General features: G+C 36.0%; 1 pseudogene; it reads left to right on the plus strand.

Annotated features, from left to right (window-relative positions):
* Positions 1 to 239: 239 nt before the first annotated feature.
* Positions 240 to 915, plus strand: LOC143675729 (putative acidic leucine-rich nuclear phosphoprotein 32 family member C pseudogene; annotated as a pseudogene).
* Positions 916 to 21603: the final 20688 nt, after the last annotated feature.

Here is a 21603-nt window from a genome sequence, read left to right on the forward strand (position 1 = left end):
TGTGCGTGTGTGCACAGGTGCGTGGACAAGGAGGCGGGGGCAGCCAAATTAGAGTTGCAACTCCTTGGACTCCATTTGCTATTTTCATCTTTCTTCCCACACCAATCTGTTGGCAGTGGGTGTTCTTTTGCATTTATTTTCATTTGTTTCCACATCTTTTTAAATGTTAGGGTTGGGGTAGTGGGAAAGAAAGGAAAAGGGAATGGAGGAGAGTACTGGCAGAAGAGGAGGAGAAAGACATGGAGATGAGAGAGAGGAGTAACCTGGAATTAAGGAACAGAGTCCGCAAGAGAGAACGGAGTTAGTCCTTGATAACTGCCGTTGTGCCGATGGGGAAATCGAGGGCCTGAATGATACTTTTAAAGAATTAGAGTTTGTGAGTAAACCTAATGTGGAAATAAGTTCACCGGCCTAGCTTCACAACTTCAAAAGTTGGAACTTAGTGACAATATAATTAATAAAGACTTGGAATTCCTGGCAGAGAAATGTCCAAATCTTATTCACCTCAATCTGAGTGGGAACACATCAAAGATCTCAGCACAGTAGAAACTTTGCAAAAATCTTAAATTGAAGAGTCTCGATTTGTTTAACTGTGATATCACAAACCTGGAAGATCATAGAGGACGCATTTTTGAACTACTGCAGCGACTCACATGTTTAGATGGATTCGGTCAGGAGAATAATGAAGCATCAGACTCTGAAGAGGAGGGGGAAGGTGAGGATCAAGATGAAGCAGGTGCTGAATCAGGAGAGGGAGAAGCGGACCTCTCAGACTTAATGAAAGAATAAATTCAGGATAGAGGAGATGTTCGCTATGGAGAAGAAGGACAGAAAAAGGAGGAAGTTGAAGACAGTCTTCCAGGAGGGAGGAGGAGATGAGATGCTGACGATAACTGAGAGGAAGAAGATGCCTAGATCAGTCAAAGATTAAATTCCTTAATGTTTCAGGGTTTGCTGTGGAGCAGTCATGTCTTCTCTGTTCATGTATGGTCGCTGTCCTTATCAAAGATAGCACATAACTTTTTATAGGAAACGTGGTTTTGCTATTTTTACCTTTGTATCACTCCAACTAAGATTTATCAGTCTGTTTATGCACATATTGCATGTAGAGAAAATTTTTCATTGACCCCTCCCCATCGTGAAATTCCCTAACAATTATTTGGAATCTCAATTTTTCTAATTCAAGTTTACCGTATTTGTCATTTTTAGCCCATTATTAAAACATGATCGCTTTCCCATATGTTTAACATGGTGTGTTTCATTCACAATTTTTTGTTTGTTTGTTTTTTAGAGTGCATGGTCCGGGAATCAAGCCCGGGTCTCCCGCATGTAAGGCAAGCATTTTACCGCTGAACCATCCGTGCACCCTCATTCATAAAGTTTTAAAGTTAATTATAAACTAAATGAAATCACAATAGGGTTTCATATGGAATGACAATAGCCTCTTGAATAAATTGCATTTTTTAGAGGGGTCCCCAAATTTTTAATTCAGGGAGAATGACTTTTGGAGGCTAAGTTTATTTGGATACTTTTTGTCACATGTGTAACTTAAAAACTAGAAGCAGAATCATAAAGGTTCTACGCAGCAATAGAATACATGGATTTTGTAGAGGCTTCTGAAAACTCTGTTAAGTCTGGTGACAGATAAGATGTTTTTGAAGGAAAAATTGCTTATGCTAAGTTCAGAGATATGCAGATGAGCCCTTTTTACTTCAAGCTGCAGATTGTGATATGTTAGGTTTATTCTGCTTTGCTTTTAAATGTACGTTCTTTTTCTTTTCAGTAATTCTTTTATGATCACCTTCTGTTCTTATCTCACTTCACTCCCTCCACCCCCCCCAAAAAAGTTAGAAAATTTGTGGATACCCTGGAAAACCTTTAGTCTTATATAAGAACCACTCTTTCAGATCTTAGTTTTAACAACCAACTTTTAAAAATCGAGTATTTTCTCAGATACAAAGATTATTTTCCATACATTTTTATGCAACAAGTTCTGCTTAGTGTAAATTTCTCTTTGTTGACAGCGTATATATACTGCATTGGTAGGATGCAGAAAAAGAAGTAGGGGCGGCTTTTGAAAGCAGCATCATTGTTCTTCAAAGATTAGAACAATTAATAATAAGATGTTCAAGTCAACATTTTTTAATTGGCTTCTCAAATGATTTGAATACGACTTTACAAAGTACTTTAAATTTTCAATTATTTCTTCTATTATAAAGTATTGCTAGATATTACATCATTTAATAGAATGTATTAGGCAGTTGGAAAATAATTTGAAACTAAATCAATATTAAGAATTGTTTTCAAATGAATGTCCAGTAGAGATAGAAAAATATTTGGGATAAAAGTGAGTGTGCATGTATGTGTTCCTTGTATGTCTAGTAAATAAATTATAATAAGTAGACAAGTATAACTCCTTTTTTTTTCATGGAGGCTCCATTCAGTTATCTAATCTTTTCTTGTCTTTATTTTGAATATTTGCGAGTATTTTTTTTTAGGTTTTTGTCATTAAATTAATCAAGTTGTGTCTAATACTGGAACACATTTAAGTTACTGGGTATAGTTCAACTTTTTGTAGTTTATTTTAAAATGTAATACCTTGAGGTTTTAAAGAAAAAATTATGAAATTATTTTTAGAGAAACTAAAAATGTTGCACAACTGACTGAAATAAAATCCATAGGCAAAATTAGCTATAAGGATTGGAATCTCCAAAAGACTTAACATTTTACTTCTTTTTAACAACTGAAATACCCCATTTTAGTCCATAAAAATTGTCATCACATAGTATGCCAGATTATAAAATGCTTATTTTTAAAATTAAATCTAAACATTGACTTTCTTATCAATCATCTCATTGTGCAATCAAAAATTGAATTCTTTGGTTTGAAAACAGCCTCAGATAACTTTTAAAACTTATTTAACTTTATGAGTAGAATATTCACGCAAATAAGTAAAGGTGGGTTTTATATTTCATAGAGGATTTTGGTACTTAAAATGCTCTTTGAATGGCAGTATGTATATGGTATGTCAAGTTCCTAAGGAAACTCTCCTTAAAAAACTTTGAAGTTAATGCTTTGTGCAACTGTGTTTTGAACAAAGCCATGACAGTGTTAAAAACAAATGAAAAGAGAGTTTATTCTCTAATACTTATTACTTACTTATACATATATGCATGTATGTAATTATGCTTATATATATGTATTGCATATTTTTTTATTTATCCTAACAAATGTATTGGCTTGATGAGAATGACCCAGTAGCTGAGGAGAATTAGAGTTATAGGAGCAAAGGATGAGCATGAGAACAATAACACTAAAGAGGCAGAAATCAGAGCCCAAGAAGAGGATTAACTTGGACAGATGCTAGGGTATGTTCTCATTGTAAAAAGGAGGATCATGTAGGAAGATGGCACACCCCACTGCCTTTTGCCCTGGCCATCACATGGCTGGGGTCAGCTCCTTTTAGGCATGTTCTAGTTTGCTAGCTGCCAAAATGCAATATACCAGAAATGGAATGGCTCTTAAAAAGAAAAGTTTAATAAATTGCAAGTTAACACTTTTGACCATGTAAATGTCCCAATTAAAGCAAGTCTATAGAAATGTTCAATCTAAGGCATCCAGGAATAGATACCTTGACTCAAGAAAGCCAATGAAGTTCAGAGTTTCTCTCTCATCTTGAAACGCACATGGCGAACATGGTCAGCATCTCTCTCTCAGCTGGAAGGGCACACAGCAAACACGACATCACCAACTATCTTCCTCTCCAACTCCCTGGGAGGCGTTTTCCTTCTTCATCTCCAAAGATCACCGGCTGGTGGACTCTCTGCTTCGTGGTTCTGTGGCTTTCTTGTGACTTGTCATTCTTCTCTGCTCTTTCTGAATCTCCAGCTTTCTTCAAAATGTTTCCTCTTTTATGGGATTCCAGTAAACTAATCAAGACCCACCTGAATCGGTGGAGTCACCTTTCCATCTTGTCAAGTTCAATACCCACATTTGATTGAGTCACATCTCCATGGAGATAATCTAATTAAAATTCCCAACATACAGTACTGAATAGGAATTAGAAGAAACAGGCACCTTTACAAAATGGAATTAGGATGAAAGCATGGCTTTTCTAGGGTACATACATTCTTTCAAACTGGTACCAGGTAGAACTGCAGTTTGCTCTTTTTTATTAGTGACCGTAAGTCTTAGCACCTACATAAGAATCCAATTTTAGGGCTTGCCCACATTAGTGTCTGAATTTATCCCTGTCCTAGAGTAAGCACTGTACCTCTAGAATGGGGAGCAAAATTGACAGACTTTCTTTTTTCTCTTTTACAAGTTAATGCCACAGACTCCCTGGACCAGATCTGGGACTTCCACGTAGGGCTACCCAGGAGTCTCTCTGGATCCTGACTTGGTAAGATGTATTCTCTGCAATGCTGCCAGGGCACACAGTATGAGCGCAGTTTAAACAGATTCTTCTTGCCAAGCACCTAACTTCTTCTTGCCAGGCCCTAACTTGCAGACTAGCTTTCATTCTGATACAGACCCAGAGGAGTTGTTTATGTTATACTTGTCTTTTCAAGAAGCACAAGAATCCCTCCTGCCCTAACCCTGACCCAGTTACATGTTCACCTGCCACCCAGGGTGGGGGGTTTATGTAGCAGGCCCAGCCAACCTAAGAAGTGATCCCCTTAACGTTTTCTTTGACTTGATGGAATGATGGAGGCTGCTTTTCATGTGGAGAGGTTCAGCAGCAGTGCTGTGCCTCCTGGGTCCTGAATGGTACCAAGCTCACATTCAGTTCCAGCAGCACCTATCCAGAATATGACCTTTCATCCTGACACCTTACTGCACTCTTTTGCCTGAGCAGGGTTAGCATGCCAGCAGCTTCTGCAGGCTCCAGACCCACATAAGAAGCCAGACCCCAGACCTGTTACCTCATGCACATCCCCTCAATCCGGTGTTCCCTAGAACTTACACTTAGGTATCTTGGGTCCTTTTAACACTGGTGAAAATACTTATTTCCTTTTTTGTCTCTTTCTTATTATGCACTTCCTTTTTTTTTTTTGTCTTTACTATGCACTTAAGCCTATAAAGTCAATTAATAAAAATGATTTAGAACATTTTAAAAAAGTAAATTAACAAATGATGAGACTTGAAATAATTTTCTTTTTTTCTGAGTTTTTTGCTGTTGTTGTTGTTGGCAGAGTTGACCTGCCCAATGGCTCCTGATTTTATAGGGATTTAGAATTGAACTCTGGAATCAAAGTATATATTCCTGTGGATTTGTGTCGCTGACTTTATTAATTCCAAATTCCTGAGAATAACTTTGAAAATCTATTTGTCAAAACTTACTTCATAATCCATGTTCCATTAGCTATTCAACTACACACATTCTGCAATCTTTTACAATGCACATTTTATTTTGGGTTGAACATGTGTTCGCATCATCACATTTTTGAATATACCCTTTCTTATGCTTGAAACATCTCCTATCGTTACATGGTTAACTCTTGTTCACTCTTCTATATTACAGAAGGCCATTTCTAATTTTTCTGGAAAAGGTTTTATTATGTCTTATCTCTATTTATGCTCTCATACCTATTTATACCTATTGTCACAATTCTACTTTTCAATTATTTACTTAATTTTCTGATAGTCCTTATAAACAAAAGCTCCTTAAAGGCCTAGTATATGAACTTGGACCCCTAAGTCCAAGTACGTAGTGAACACTCAGTGAATATTTGTTCGTAAAAATAGTGGATTAATTCATTAATTCATACTTAGGACTGAAATGGCATGTTGTTTTATGGTTTCCTAGCTGTCAAAGCAAATACCATGCAATGGGCTGGCTTAAACAAATGGAATTTATTGGCTCATGGTTTTGAGGCTAGGAGAAAACCAAAATCATGATATCATCAAGGTGATGCTTTCTACCAGAAGTCTGTGGCATTCTGGGGTTTATTTTCTGGTATTGTCACATGGCAATGCACATGATGGCCCCTCCTGGCTTCTCCTTTCTCTTATAGGTCCCACTGACCTTAAGCTTCTGGCTGATCCCCCTGGTTTTCTCTTTCTATGTGGCCTTCCCTATAAGGCCTTCAGTAATGGAATTAAGGCCTATCCTGAGTCAGTTGGGCTATATACTATGAAATAATTTCATCAACAGGTCCTGTTGCAAATGGATTCACACCCACAAGGATGGATTAGGTTTAAGAATATGATTTTCCAGGCCTATAGGTCCAAGGCACCATATATGTAGTTAAGACAACTGAATAAAAGTATAAATAAGTGGAAAAAGCGCAGAGAAGAATAAGTAAATTGAAGTGACAGAGCAGAATTTATATATATAAATTATAATTATGCACACTAAATTTTATATATATATTATTTCCTTTACATTAGTAATAATAAGTAAAGGATACACTAAAACAGATCACTGTGAAGATTATGATCTCATAAAGTAACTTGATTGAGTATTCTTGAACCTATACTTTTTATGCAAGTCCCAAAAAATTGAATTAGCAATTTAGGCTCCAATTCCAATAAGCCCCAATAATGCCCATACATACACACTTTGGAAGCATGGAGGAGACAGTTTTAGGACAGTAAAACATCAATGAGTTTATAGAACTAATTATAGCAAGAATCTCATTGGGATGGAATGAAGTAGTTTTAATAAAGCATTGTAAAAGCTAAAGTTTGCTCTGTGGCACTCTGGCCAATATTGTAACAGTGATTATCAACAGTAATTTATAAGTGTAATAATCATAGTTATTAAGTGTAAATTATAAAAGTAATTGTGAAGATAACTCCTTTAGTAATAAAGCAAAATAACAAAAGGAAGTTCACAAAATTAAAGTTCATATAGTGAGCGTCTGAAAACCTGAATTTGCATAGATATGAAGATATGATTGAGGAAAGAAATGGGGGTCCCATAGAATTCATCACTTTTCCCAGGTCTCAGTAACTGTTATCATGATCAATGCACTCTTTCAAGATCATAGTTCTTTGCTTTGAAGGACTATTAATAGTATGATAAATTCTACTAGTGGTTTTTCTGTAAGCAAATTATGTTTTGTATTTTTGCCAAGTTGTTTATTTATTAAGAACAACAACAGCACCTTGGGGGAATTCCATCAAAATATTCAGGAAAACAGGAGCAATCTACCACTTTTATTATCACCAGCACTTGCCATTCTAAATAAAATACAGTATCTATTCTAAAGCCTTGTGGATGAGATATTTTGACCACTTTTGTTCACAGTCACATTTCTGTCTGGTTCATGTTAGGCACTCAGTATATACAGAGTAGTGATGTGGATGAGTAAACATGTGAAAATTACATTTTACATAAGTAAGTTATATTGAGGTTGGGAACTGTAAACTAAATGAGAGTTAAATAAGCAAATATAGAGTAAAGAATGTTCTAATCAGAGAAATTATGAGATGTAGACATCGAGGCAAGAAATTGCTTAAAAAGTTCATGGAATTGAATGAGACCTATAGCTAGTATATTAGTTAGGGTTCTCTAGAGAAACAGAACCAACAGGGAACACTTGCAAATATAAAATTTATGAAAGTGTCTCATGTGACCATAGGAACGCAGAGTCCAAAATCCACAGGGCAGGCTGCGAAGCCGATGACTCCAATGGATGGCCTGGACGAACTCCACAGGAGAGGCTCACCAGCCAAAGCAGGAATGCAACCTGTCTCCTCTGAGTCCTCCTTAAAAGGCTTCCCATGATTGGATTTAGCATCACTAATTGCAGAAGACACTCCCCTTTGGCTGATTACAAATGGAATCAGCTGTGGATGTAGCTGACGTGATCATGACCTAATCCTATGAAATGTCCTCATTGCAACAGACAGGCCAGCGCTTGCCCAATCAGATGAACAGGTACCACAACCTGGCCAAGTTGACACCTGTCCCTAACCATGACAGCTGGTGTCTTAATTTTCCAAGGCTACTGCAACAAAGTACCACAGGCTAGTTGTCTTAAACCACACAAGTATTGGGGGTGGAAGGCCAAAATCAAGATGTTGGCAGACTATGTTTCCTCTGAAGTCTAGGCATTCTGGGTGGTAGCTTGATGGTGTCTCTAACTCAATCTTTGCCTCCAACACAAAGTTTCTCCCCATTGAAGAAACCCCTATTGATTGTGTCCAGGTTTCCTTGGCTTATAAAATCTCTTATCATAATGGACGGAGACCAACCCTCATTCAGTTTGGGGACCCGATTCAACCCATAAGAGCTGGACTACATACACAGTGAATATCCAATTGGAGAGCTAAACTGGGGTCATCATATTCCAGAGGGTCTTTTGAATCCAATATGAATTTTGGTTTCACTGTAAGATTTTGTTGATTTTTCCAATGACTTAAATCAAGAAATGGTGTTAGGATTATGTTATAAGTAGGGAGTGCTCAAGGAAGAATTTTGAAGACGAACAATTATGTTTCAAAGTTAAAAATATCATGTTGTGGCAGATCTTATGATGGCTAAAGCATTATTAACACTGAGTGTGTCATTTTATTTAATGTAAAATACCTGAAGTCATCGAACCATGAACAAGGCCTTCTGACCGGTATTTCTGGTGTTTGTGGGTCAGAGTAAGGTTTCACGTATCCTCTAGAGTTTTAATTATTGCAAATTATTCAGTCATAGACCGAATGACAATTTATATTATAGTTGTCAACTCAATTAATATTAGATTCAATTAATATTGGATAAGTCAAATATAAATTAACGTGTAGTGACTGCAACCCTCCAGGTTGAATATCAGCGACATATTTTCCATTGTCTCTTGTATTCTGTATGTAGCCTTATGGCTATTGTTTTCTGTTTTAGATGTAGCTGAAGGGGCTGGTTTTTTGTTGTTGTTGTTTTTTTTTTTTTTTGCTCAGTTTTAGAGAAAATAAAAGTACCTATTTTTAAAAAGAAATGCCTTGAAACTGAACAAAGTCAATTTCTTACTATAGTCACCATTTTTAGCAAACCACTATAAGTATTTAATCATTTCTTCCTGCTATAAAACCATAGTATAATTTGCCAAAAAGAACATATAAGCACATATTGAGCAGAATGTCTAGTTGTGGTCTAGCATTGAAGATTCTCAAATGACTCACTACCCCTTCTGATTTAAACCTCATCACTCCATCCCAGACCTCTCCATGAAAGAGAGTAGACAAGAATATAGGCTTTAAAATCAGAATGACTTCAACTTGAATCTTAGCATGGCTATTTAATGGCTGCGTTACCTCAGTGATATTAATCTTTTGGGGTCTCAGTTTTTTCATCTGTGAAATAGAGTCATTAATACTTAAAGCACAGGCTCTTGTGAGTCTTAATAAGATAATTTATATGTATTGCTGAGTACATAATTCACCTGTTATATCTAAGCACCAATGAATAGTCACTATTTTCATGAGAAATATTAGACTTTTTAGTCATCTCTTAATGTTCCCTGGAAAATTCATCATTTTTTCATAGAAACTTAGAGTTCTTCTCATATTCCCTTTTAATTTATACTTGACTTCAGTGTGCAAGCACCAGCCTTCCTATTGAAATGATGAATCAGCCAAAGGCAGGGTTTCTTTTACCTAATAAGAATCAAAGTTTATATGCTAATATTAATAACAATTATATTATATATTAACATCCTGTATTTTATTAATATAGTAATAGTATATTATATATTAATATCTTCCTAACAGTAGAAATCATAGTTTACAGCATGTAGCATATCCATAAGTATATATTGTAAGAGGAAAAGGGGAAGCATTAATTTACAAATATAACCATCTTCTGAACTTGTCTTTTAGCTTAAAAATATAAATCAAACTATAACTGAAATTATGATTATATTTCAGTAATTACCTTAAACTCTTCGATTGTACTTTCCATTAATGCAAATTTAAATATTTTATATTCTTATCTGATCCTCATTTTCAAATTTTGTATAAAGAAAAAGGTATTATCAACTTTATTTTGTGAAGAGGGAATTGGAAACGAGTGGAGTTCAACTAAGTGTGTTATTTCAAACAGCATGCAACAAGGCACATCTTGGTCATATTTTTATTTACAAGTTGCGTGTTGTTCAGAAATTCATTCCACTTCATATGCTGTAATTAACATATTAATAATTTAACATTAAGAAAATTAGAAATGTAAGTTAGGCACCAAAGTTGAAAAAGAGACTCCGTGGAAATACTTAGGGGAAGAAATTTAAATTATGAGTGTAGCAGATGATGTGTTCCAACACTGAAGCAGGTTAAAAATGAAGTGTCTATAAATTTTTTTGGTCTCCTAAACATCTTGAGGAATAAAAATCTGTCATCTCACAGCTCACTGAGAATACTGTTTTGATTTTCCTGGAAGAAAGAGGCAGGATTGAGGCCCACACACCTGGGATTATTTAGAAAATAATTCATAGATGTGGAGAAAGAAGCAGAGGATGAAACTAATACCATCTATTTAGGTTCAGATAAGTATTTGTGCCTAGGGTAGGTTTAAGGTGTTGGAATTGAAGAAATCAGGATGAGAAAGAAGATACTGAATGAGAATTCACTGAAAGAGGAGAGATTTCTGTGAATATGGGAGAAAGGAATTTAGATCTCAGTTTAAAACTTTACTAATTGACTATGTGAAAATGCTTTAATGCTTACAGTGGGCAGAATGGTGGCTCCCGAAGGAATCCACATCCTGGTTCTCAGATTCTATGAATGAATGTTTTATTGTAAAGGAGAAAAGGAATTCTGCAGGTGTCATTATGAGTATGGACCTTGAGGAAGGAAAACTATCTGGTTTATATTGCTGGATGCAATTTAATCCTATGAGTCTGTAAAAGCAGACAACCTTTCCAGTCTGGATCTGAGAAGGGGCTGTGATTATGGGACAAGGGTCAGAGATGTACAAAATTGCTGGCTTTAATGATGAAGGAAGGAGGTCAGAAGCCAAGGAATATAAATGGACTCTACAGGCTGAAAAAGCAAGGAAAACAGATTCTCCCATAGGGCCTCCAGAAAGGAACGTAGTCCTACTGACAACTTGATTTTAGTCCAGTGAAACCCATATCAGACTTTTAACCTACAGAACTTCAAGATAATAAATTTGCATTACTTAAGTTGCTAAGTTCATAGTCCTTTGGTAAGGCAGCTAATACATGCCTGTATATTGTCAAAGAAAATTACACCACACTGTGTTAAGTAGGCAGGATGACATTTAAGGCTACCGAAATAAGGAAGAGAGACCAGAACTAAGTCTGAAGTAAACTGCCTTTGAAACAAAGGAATTTTTTTCTTGTTTTTCTTTTATGTTTTGTTTTGTTTTGTTTTAAGAGAAGTTTTAGGTTCACATACAAATCATATATAAAATACAGAGTTCCAGTGGGGTGCAAGTGTAGTTGAGTGATAGAATTCTTGCCTGCCATGAGGGAGACCCAGGTTCGATTCCTGGTCAATGAACTCCCCCTAAAACAAGCAAAACAAACAAACAAAAAATGAATCAACAAAAAATTCAACAAATGGTGCTGCAGTAATGGGACACTCACTTGGAAAAATAGTGAAATGTGACCCTGCCATACAGGATGCAGAAAAAAACACAGAGTTTTCATATACCACCCCATTATTAACACTTTACATTACTATGGTACATGGTTTACAAATAAGGAACCCTGTTTGTGTTGTAAAATCCTATGCTTTTATTTTAATTTTTTAATTCTAGTAACATACATATGACCTAAAATTTCCCTTTTTAACCACATACAAATATGTAGTTCAGTGCTGTTAACTATGGTTACAACGTTGTGCTATCATCTCTACCATCTAATATCAAAACATATCCAACACTCCCAAATGAAACTGTACAATTGAAGCATTAAGTTCCCATTCCCTACCAACCCCTTGCCTATGGTAAACTATATTCTATCTTTCTGACTCCATGAATTTGCTTATTCTAATCATTTCATATCAGCAAGATCATACAATTTTAGCCATTTTTCATCTGGCTTATTTCACTCAACATGATGTCTTCAATGTCCATCTATATTGTCACATGTTTCAGAACTTCATTCCTTTTAACAGATGAAGAATATGCCACTGTATTTATATATACCATTTTGTTTATTCATTCCTCAGTTCATGGAGACTTGGGATGCTTCCATCTCTTGGCAATTGTGAATAATATGAGCAACTGTGTGCAAATATCTGTTCTGGGTATATACAGAAATCCCACAAGAAATGTGATTTGCAGGGTGCTATAATAATTCTAAATTTAAAGTTCTGAGGAACCACAAAACTATTCCACAGTGCCTGTACATTTTACATTTTGATCAACAATGATTGAGTGTTCCTGTTTCTCCACATCCTATCCAACCTTTGTAATTTTTCATTTTTTTAATAGTTGTCGTTTTAGTGTGTGTGAATGGATATCATATTGTGGTTTTGATTTGCATTTCCATAATGACTAATAATGTTGAGCATATTTCCATGGCTTTTATGCCATTTCTATATTTTCTTCAGAAAATATCTATTCAATTCTATTGCCCATTCACAAAATTCTTTGCAAATGACTGGAATTACACTGATTCTATAAATCATTTTGGATAGAATTGACATTCTAATGACATTTAGTCTTCCAATCCATGAAAATGAATGTTCTTCCATTTATTTAGGTCTTTCTTGATTTGTTTTAGAAATTTTGTTGTGTGTGTAATTCTTTTGCATCCTTGGTTGGATTTATTTCTAGATATTTGATTGTTTTCATTGTTTTTTGTATCTTCCTCATATTGTTCATTTCTTATATACAGAAAAAATATTAATTTGGGGGAGCTGTTTTTATACCCCATCACTTTGTTGAATTTGTTTATTAGTCCTATTAGGTCTTGTATTACTCAGGGTTATCTAGGGAAACAGAACCAACAGGAGATAGCTGTAAATATGAGATTTTATAAAAATGTCTCACACAATTGTGGGGATGCATAAGTCCAAACATACAGCAAGCTGCAAATTGCAACTCTGATGAAGGTCTTTGATGAATTACCCAGGAGAAGCTGGCTGGCTCAAGCAGAAAGAGAAATTCTTTCTTCTGACTTCTCCTTTAATATCTTCAACTGATTAGATTAAACATCACTCATTTCAGAAGATATTCAGTTTAGCAAACTACAGATACAATCAGCCATAGATGTAATCAGTGTGCTGATGATTTAACAAACCAGACTTCTGGTTTATTAACCAGCCATGAAATGTCCTTGGAGTATTGGTTACACCAGTGTTGCTTGATCAGACAAAGGACAACATCACTTGGCCAAGTTGACACATGAACTTAACTAAAGCAGCTCAGATGTGGATTTTTCATATAGGATCATGTAATCTGCAAGTAGGAAAAGTTTCACTTCTTCCTTTCCAATTTGGATGTATTTTATTTATTTCTCTTGCCTAATTGAGGTCTAGAACTACTACTACAATGTTGAATAACAGTGATGACAGTGGGCATCCTTGTCTTGTTCCTGATCTTAGAGGGAAAGTTTCCAATCTTTTACCATTGAGATGGTGTTAGCTGTGGATTTTCATATATGTCATTGAGTGAGTTTCTTTCCATTCCTCCTTTTCTACGTGCTTTTATCAAGAATGGGTGCTTGATTTTTTGAAGTGCCTTTTCTGCGTCAGTTGAGATAATCATGTGTTTTTTCCCATCATTTTATTTAACGTGGTATATTGTATTAATTGATTTGCCTATGTTGAACCACCCTTGCTAACCTGGGATAAATCCCACTTGATCATGATCTGTAATTACTTTAATATTCTGTTGGATATGGTTTGATAGTATTTTGCTGAGGATTTCTGCATCTATATTCATTTAAGACATTGGTCTGTAATTTTCTTGAAGTGTCTTTATCTGTCTTTGATATGAGGATGATGTTGCATGTTTCTCTGCAAATTTTTGGAAGAGTGTGAGCAGGATTGGTATAAACTCTTCTTGGAATGTTTGATAAAATTCACCTGTGAAGCATTTAGTTGTCCTGGACTTTTTTTGTTGTTGTAAGGTTTTTGAATCAATGTCTACTATTTATTGACTTGTTGAGATCCATTTCTTCTTGAGTTAGGGGAGATAGTTTGCATTTCTCAGAATTTGTCTATTTTAATCGTTTCAGTGGAGTCAGTAGTAATGTCTTCTTTTTCAATTCTGATTTTATTTATTTTTGTCCTTTTTTCCTTGCCAATCTAAAGGTTTGTCTATTTTATGATCACTTCAAAGAATGAGCTTTTGGTTTTATTGATTCTGTTTTCCTCAATCCAGATTTACGGTTAGGTCTTTCATTTGAGACTTTTCTTCTTTTATAATGTAAGCATTTAGAGCTTTAAAGTTCCCTCTCTGCACTGACTTTGCTGCATGCCAAAAGTTTTGGTATATTATGTTTTCATTTTCATTCTCCTCAAGAAATTTACTAATTTCCCTTGTGGTTTCTATTTTGAACATTGGTTTTTAATATTTCCACGTATTTGTGAATTTTCAAGTTCTTCCTGTATTACTGATTTCTAGCATCATTTCATTGTGACCAGAGAAGATACATTCCGTCATTTCATAATTTGAATTTATTAAGACTTGTTTTATGACCTAATGCATGCTCTGCCATAGAGAATGATACATGTGCACTAGAGAAGAATGTGCATTCTGCTGTTGTTGGGTAAAGTGTTCTATATATGCATGTGTCTGTTAAGACTGATTGGTTTAGAATATCATTCATGTTTTCTATTTCCTTATTATTCTGCTCTTCAGATGTTCTGTTCTATATTGAATGTGGTGTATTGACGTCAAATGCTATTAATGCAGAACCATCTACTTTTCCCTTCAAAAATGTCAATATTTTCTTCATATATTTTGGGACTCTGCTGTTAGGGGCATATATATTTATCATTATTATGTTTTCTTGTTTAATTTACACATCTATCAGTATATAGTGACCTTCTTTGTCCCTCATAATGTTTTTTTTTTTTAATTTAAAGTCCATTTATCTGGTATTAGTATAGCTACTAAAGCTTTCTTTTGGTTAGTACCAGCATGGTATATATTTTTTCATGTATTCACATTTAACCTACTTTGAATTTAAACTTAGTCTCTTGTTACCAGCAAATAGTTGGATCATGCTTTTTAAATCCATTCTGCCGTTATCTGCGTTTTGACTGGATAATTTAATTCATTCACACTTAACGAACCTAATGGTATTTCATGACTTTCTTCTATCATTTTGTTATTTAGTGTTTTTAAGTCATATTTTTCTGACTCTCAATTCTTTGATTTTTTTTTATCGATTGCATCATTTTAAGCCCCACCTGATTTCTTTCTAAATATATTTTCATATACTTCCTTGTTCCAGCATGGGGTTAACATTAAACTTCCTGACTATATAACAATCATAATTGATTTGATCCCAAATTAACCATACCAGCATACACAACCACTGTTTCTATACCTCTCCTTCTCTTTGCCTTTTTCAGTACTTTTTACAAATTCTTTCTTTGCACATTGTATGTCAAAAACCATAGTTTAACATTATCTTTTAGGCACCTTCATTTTAGCACCTGTAAAGCAGAATTATCTACCAAAACAAAAACAAAACCAGAAAATGTTCAATAGTTCTGGCATTGACAATTACCCGTATGTTTACCTTTTGTGCTGTTTGAATCTGTTGTGTACCCCAGAAAAGCCTATCTTCTTTTAATCCGTCCCTGTGGGAACAGACCTATTGTGGGTGGAATCTTTTGCTTAGGTTATTTCCATGGAGATGTGACACAGCCCATTCAAGATGGGTTTTAATCCCTTTGCAGGAGTCCTTTATGAGAGAATAAAAAGTAGAGACATTTTGGAGAGAGCTCACATAAGCTAAGATAGAAAAACACCCACTGAAACACCCATTTTGGAGAAAAAGACCAGCAGTTGTCACCCATGTGACAAGGAAACCCTGGATGCCCACAGCTTTTCCTCTGAGAAGATATCTTCCTCCTGATGCCTTAATTTGGACATTTTCATGGACTTAGGTATATTTGTAACCTAATAAATTTCCATTGAAAAAACCATCCCATTTCTTGTATACTGCATTATGACAGCTTTTATAAACCAAAACAGATTTGTGTACCAGGAGTGGGGTGTTACAATTTGCAAATATTAAAAATGCTGGAATGGCTGTATGAATGGATAAGGAGAAGATTCTGGAAGAAATGTGAGGTGCTTCATAGGAAAGGACTAGATTTCTTTGGAGAAACTGTTGGTAGAAATATGGACTCTAAGGATACTTCTGATAATGCTTTAGACAGAAATGATGAAGTGTCATTGCAAACTGGAAAAAAAGGTTAATTACATGGGATCACTTCCATCATGGATGAGGAAATGATTTGTTCTAACAGGAATAGACACATACTCCATTGGGTTTGCCTTCCCTACATGCAATGCTTCTGCCAACACTACCATCCATGGATTTACAGAATGTCTTATCCACTTTCAAGGTTTTTCACATAGCATTGCTTCTGATAAAGGAACTCACTTTACAGCAAATGAAATATGGGAATGGGCACATGCTCATGGAATTCTCTGGTCTTGCCATGCTCCCCATTATCCTGAAGCAGCTGTACTTATAGAATTGTGCAATGGCCTTTTGGACTCAATTATGGTGCCAAGCAAGTGGCAATACCTTGCAGGGCTGGGACAGTGTTCTCCAGGAAGCTGTACATGCTCTGAATTAGCGTCCACTCTATGGTGCTTGTTCTCCCATACCCATGGTTCATGGATCCAGGAATCAAAGGGTAAAAATGACACCAATCTCAGTTATTCTTAGTGATCCATTAGAAAAAACTTTTGCCCCCTGTCCCTGCAACCTAAATCTCTGCTTGTCTATAGGTCTTAGTTCCAAAATGAGAAGTGCTTTCCATCAGGAAACAAAACACTGATTCCATTGAACTGGAAGTTAAGCTGCTGCCTGGACACTTTGGGCTTCTCATGCCTCTGAATTAAAAGGAAAGGAAGGGGATTACTGTACTGGCTGGCCTGATTGATTCTGTCTAGCAAGGGAAAATAGGACCGTAGCTACATAATGGAAGTAAAGAAGAGTTTTCCTGGAATACAGAAGATTCTCTAGGGCATCTTTGAGTACTGCCATGCACTGTGATTGAAGTTAATGGAAAAATGCAGCAACCCCATCCAGGCAGGATTACCAATGGCCCAGAAACTTCAGAAATGAAGGTTTGGGTGAGCCCACTAGGCAAGGAATCACAACCAGCTGAGGTGCTTGCTGAGGTAAAGTGGAAGAAATTAACGAAAATATGAACTATGACCTGTGACTAGTTACAAAAATAAAGATTGTAATGGCATGAATATTTCTTTCTTGCTTTATTCTGAACATGTTTGTATTTTTACATAAAGAAAATATCTTTGTTTTCTTCTCTACCTTACCCCTTATCATATGACTTAAGCTGTATTGTTCATATTGTAGTATTGAAGTTATAGATATCAAGTTTGAGAGTGAATATTACCCAAGGACTTGCACCTTATTCTGGAGAGATTTAGTGTGTTTCTGGTTGTGTGCAGAACTGTTGTGAATATGCCTGTAATTGCTTTCTATGTAGAGATCAATTATGTTTAAGGTGATATGATAGCTGCCAAGTTGACAAAGGGTAGGCTCTGACAGGACCATGTCAACTTGGCCAGGTGATGATGCCCAGTTGTCTGGTCAAGCAAGCACTGGCCTAACCATTACTGTGAGGACATTTTGTGGATTTAAATCGTCAGTCAGTTGATTTCATCTACAGCTGATTGCATTTCGATCAATTAAGTGGAGTGTCTTCCACATTGAGACAGCTAACCTCTTCTGGGGAATTCACTGAAGGCCTTCAACAGTGTGCCAGCTTACGGCCTGCCCTATGGGATTTGGATTTGTGCATCCCTACATGAGACACTTTTATAAAATATCATCCTATTTACAGATATCTCCTGTTGGTTCTGTTTCCCTAGAGAACTCTGACTAATACAGCTTTACTGGGGGAGGGGGGGGGGTAGGCGGGGTTCCTTTATGCCTCTTTGATCCACTGTTTAATGTCCTTTCCTTCCCAACTGAAGATCTCCCTTTAGCAGTGCTGATAGGGTAGGTCTATTGTTGATGGACTCCCTCAGCTTTTGTTTATCTGGACATGTCTTAATCCCTCCCTCATTTTTGAAAAAAAGTGCTAGATATAAAATTCATGGTTGGCAATTGTTTTACTTCATCACTTTAAATAGTTCTTGCCACTGCTTTCTTGACTCCCGTGTTTTTCATGTGAAATCAGTACTTAAACTAATTGAGATTCCCTTGTAGATAACTCATTGTTTTTCTCTTGCAGCTTTCAGAAGTTTCTCTTTGTCCTGGGCATTGGACAGTTTGATTACTATGTGTCTATTACTAGGCTTCTTGAAGTTTATCCTGTTTGGGGTTTGCTGGACTTCTTGAATATGCAAATTTATGTCTTTTTCTTTAATTTGGGAAATTTTCTACCATTATTTCTTTAAATAATTCCTCTATCACTTTCTCTCTTTTTCTTGTGGAACTCTCGTATTGCATACAATGGTATGTTTGACTGTGTTCCCCAGGTCTCTTAGGTTCTTTTCATTCATTTTAAAAAATTCTTTTGTCTCTTTGCTGTTCAGCCTGAATCATTTTAGCTATCTTCTTTTGGAGATCACTAATCCTTTCTGCTGCCAGACCTAATCTGATGTTGAAATTCTCTAGGGAATTTTTTTTACAGTTATTGTCTTCTTCAACTCCAGTATTTCTCTTTGGTTCCTATTGAGAATCTCAAAGAGATTCCCGTGTTGTTTATTCAATGTTTTCCTCATATCCTTCCCTTCTTTCGCCACATTTTCCTTCATCTCCATGAGCATATCGAAGATCTTTTTAAAAATTCTTCATTTCATAAGTCCAAAGTCTTATCCTCTCCAATGATGGTTTCTGGATTTTTACCATTTTCCTTTGGAAAGGTTATCATTTCCTGTTTCTTTGTTTGTCTTATAATCTTTTGTTGTACACAGCATACTTTAATATATTAGATTGTTAACTCTGGGATTTAGTCCTGGAGCCATCTGTTCCTAGTCTTCAGCTAGTTATATGATAGATACATTCTTGAATGCCAGGAGTTAATAAAAACAAAAAAACACCTTTCACAGTTTTTGCAAATTGTCTTTTCTTGGCTGGTTGTATACTTAGAGTTTAGCTTCCTTATCAAGCATTTTAACCTGAGATAAAATGCAAAGTGCAGGGTCCTACTTATCTTATCTGACATGTGTGTAGTCACAGAGCCTGCTCATTTTTCTGGACTTTGCTTGTTAGCGACTTTAGAATTTCCTCCATTTACAGTTTACAGGAATTTGAATGCACCCCTTCAGAGGTGCTGTCTTGTGTGATTTAATAGATATAGTCCATTGTGCTAGCTATTTCAGCTTAATTGTTTCTTCGACTGCTTTAATGCTTTAACTTTTGCAATGTACTTCTCTGCCTTCAGGACAGATCTGGGAGGGCAAGCCTGAGACAATTTTCTTAGCTCAGTTTTCCAGCCTTCTTCCTATTAGATAAGCATTGACAAACAAGCTTCCTAGTATGTTCATAGGGTTTACTCTGCTTTCTTTAGAACAAGGTTAGGGATCCTCAGTGTGAGTGCATGTCAACTTCACTCTGTTGTGAATGGGGTAGAGGAGGAGCCAGCAAAAACACCAAGAGGTTCTTCTGTGGTTTTGACTTCGCATTTTCTTGATTTAGCATTTTGCCAGTTAAGGCTGCCCTTTATTTACTGTCCATAATTTTGAAGATTACTGTCTTTAAGATTCCTCTGCCACTTTGGCCTGAGGTGGCCTCAAACAATGATTGTGCAAGAGCAATCTGAAGTAGGTGATCAAAGGCAATGATCATCAATCAAACTACACATCCTGGAGTTTAGATGATAGATCTTTTAAGTCCCATCCTGGCACCAGCAAACTGCACCAAGACCCCAAACTGCAGTCCTCAATACTGCCTTCCAGGGGGCTGAGGGATGAGAATGGTAACTGCTGCAGAGAGCATAAAATTCATTAGTATTTACCACAATGTACTAGCTTTTACCTCCCACCTTTTCTTAGATGCTATATTGTGGAACTAAACTCTGGACTTTAAAAATAATTAATTCAGAAAGTTTCTGCTCATTAAATAACTGTTTTGGTGGAGGTATTGTTTCCTGGAGCTTCTTTCTCCACAATCTTCCCATTCCTCATTCCCATTCTTCATTCTTGAGATTGACCAGCTGGGATTTTAAGGTCTGGGGTGGTCTAGTGAAATAGACCTGGAGCATGTTAAGGGGGTTGATCAATGGAATGGGAGACTGATTTGCTGAACTTGCAATTTAAGGCCATTTGATCCAGAATGATTTATTTTGCTGCAATTGGACTCTGGATTCTATAAGGCCCAGGGGAGAAGACTGGCTATAAGGCATTTCCTGCTCAGATACCTGGATAATGTAAGGACCAAGGGATAGAAGATCATGAAGATAAGGCAAGAAGGAGCCTGTCTTAAGTTTAGTTGAGCTGAGGGAAACACTAAGACCATCCTTGTCAGTATATTTAGCTCAATGACATTGCACATTGTGGTGTCTTAACACTTATAGCACTGATTCTTAGAAACCACTTTGGGAACACTCTCCCTTTTGATAATATGTGAAAAGTTCCAGACTCATAATACAACACACAACTTTAGGGAGAGTATCACTGCTAGGACAATAACCCTATCCTATCCTTCAGGAAAAAATGTTCAGACATTGCTGAAAGATACTCGAGTGAAAGCCAGAGAGGACACACACACAAAATAACATTCCATGCACACCATGTATGGTGAGTGAATATATCTCGGTAGAATTCCAACAACAACAACAAACTGTACCCTGAAGAAAATACACCAATTAGAAGAATATAAATGTTAATAAAAATACATGTTTGTGAATCATCACATGTTCAGAATTGTCAAAAAGACTCTATGAACAAATTAAATTGTACAAGCCTTACAAAGAAAAACACAACTTCTCTAGAGAAATAGAGTACTTCTGGCAACTGACTCCATTCCTTGTATGAAAATGTCTTTATAATGAATTTTAAAAGCAATATACTATAGAACCCTAAAATTAAAGTCAGCTTCCAGAGAGACCAACTCCCTGTGGGATGCAGATTTCAGTGTATATGTGAATAAGCATTGTGGATTATAACCATTTTGATAGCACACAGCCCAAAGGAGCCAAAATCAGCAGTGCATGGGATTTATTTCTTCCAAAGTCCAGAACAGATGGGCTTAAATTGTTGTTAAGGCCCATAGCATTGAACAACAAAAAGTGTACCCATCAATGAGGAGACAGGTAAATTTCACTGACATTTCAAAGGTCCTTATTACTTTATTTATCAGAAATCTCTCTTGGCATTTCCTACAATGATTTATGAATATATAGATTTTTACTGTCCCTGCTTATTATATATTATAATATATATTAGAACAGGAATTAACAACCATTTCTCCAATTTTTATGTATAAATTTAGAATTGCTATAAATTCCTGGTATCTATTAAGATATTCATCTTAT

This window comes from Tamandua tetradactyla, chromosome 3 (genome assembly GCF_023851605.1).
Source record: "Tamandua tetradactyla isolate mTamTet1 chromosome 3, mTamTet1.pri, whole genome shotgun sequence".
Lineage (NCBI taxonomy): Eukaryota > Metazoa > Chordata > Mammalia > Pilosa > Myrmecophagidae > Tamandua > Tamandua tetradactyla.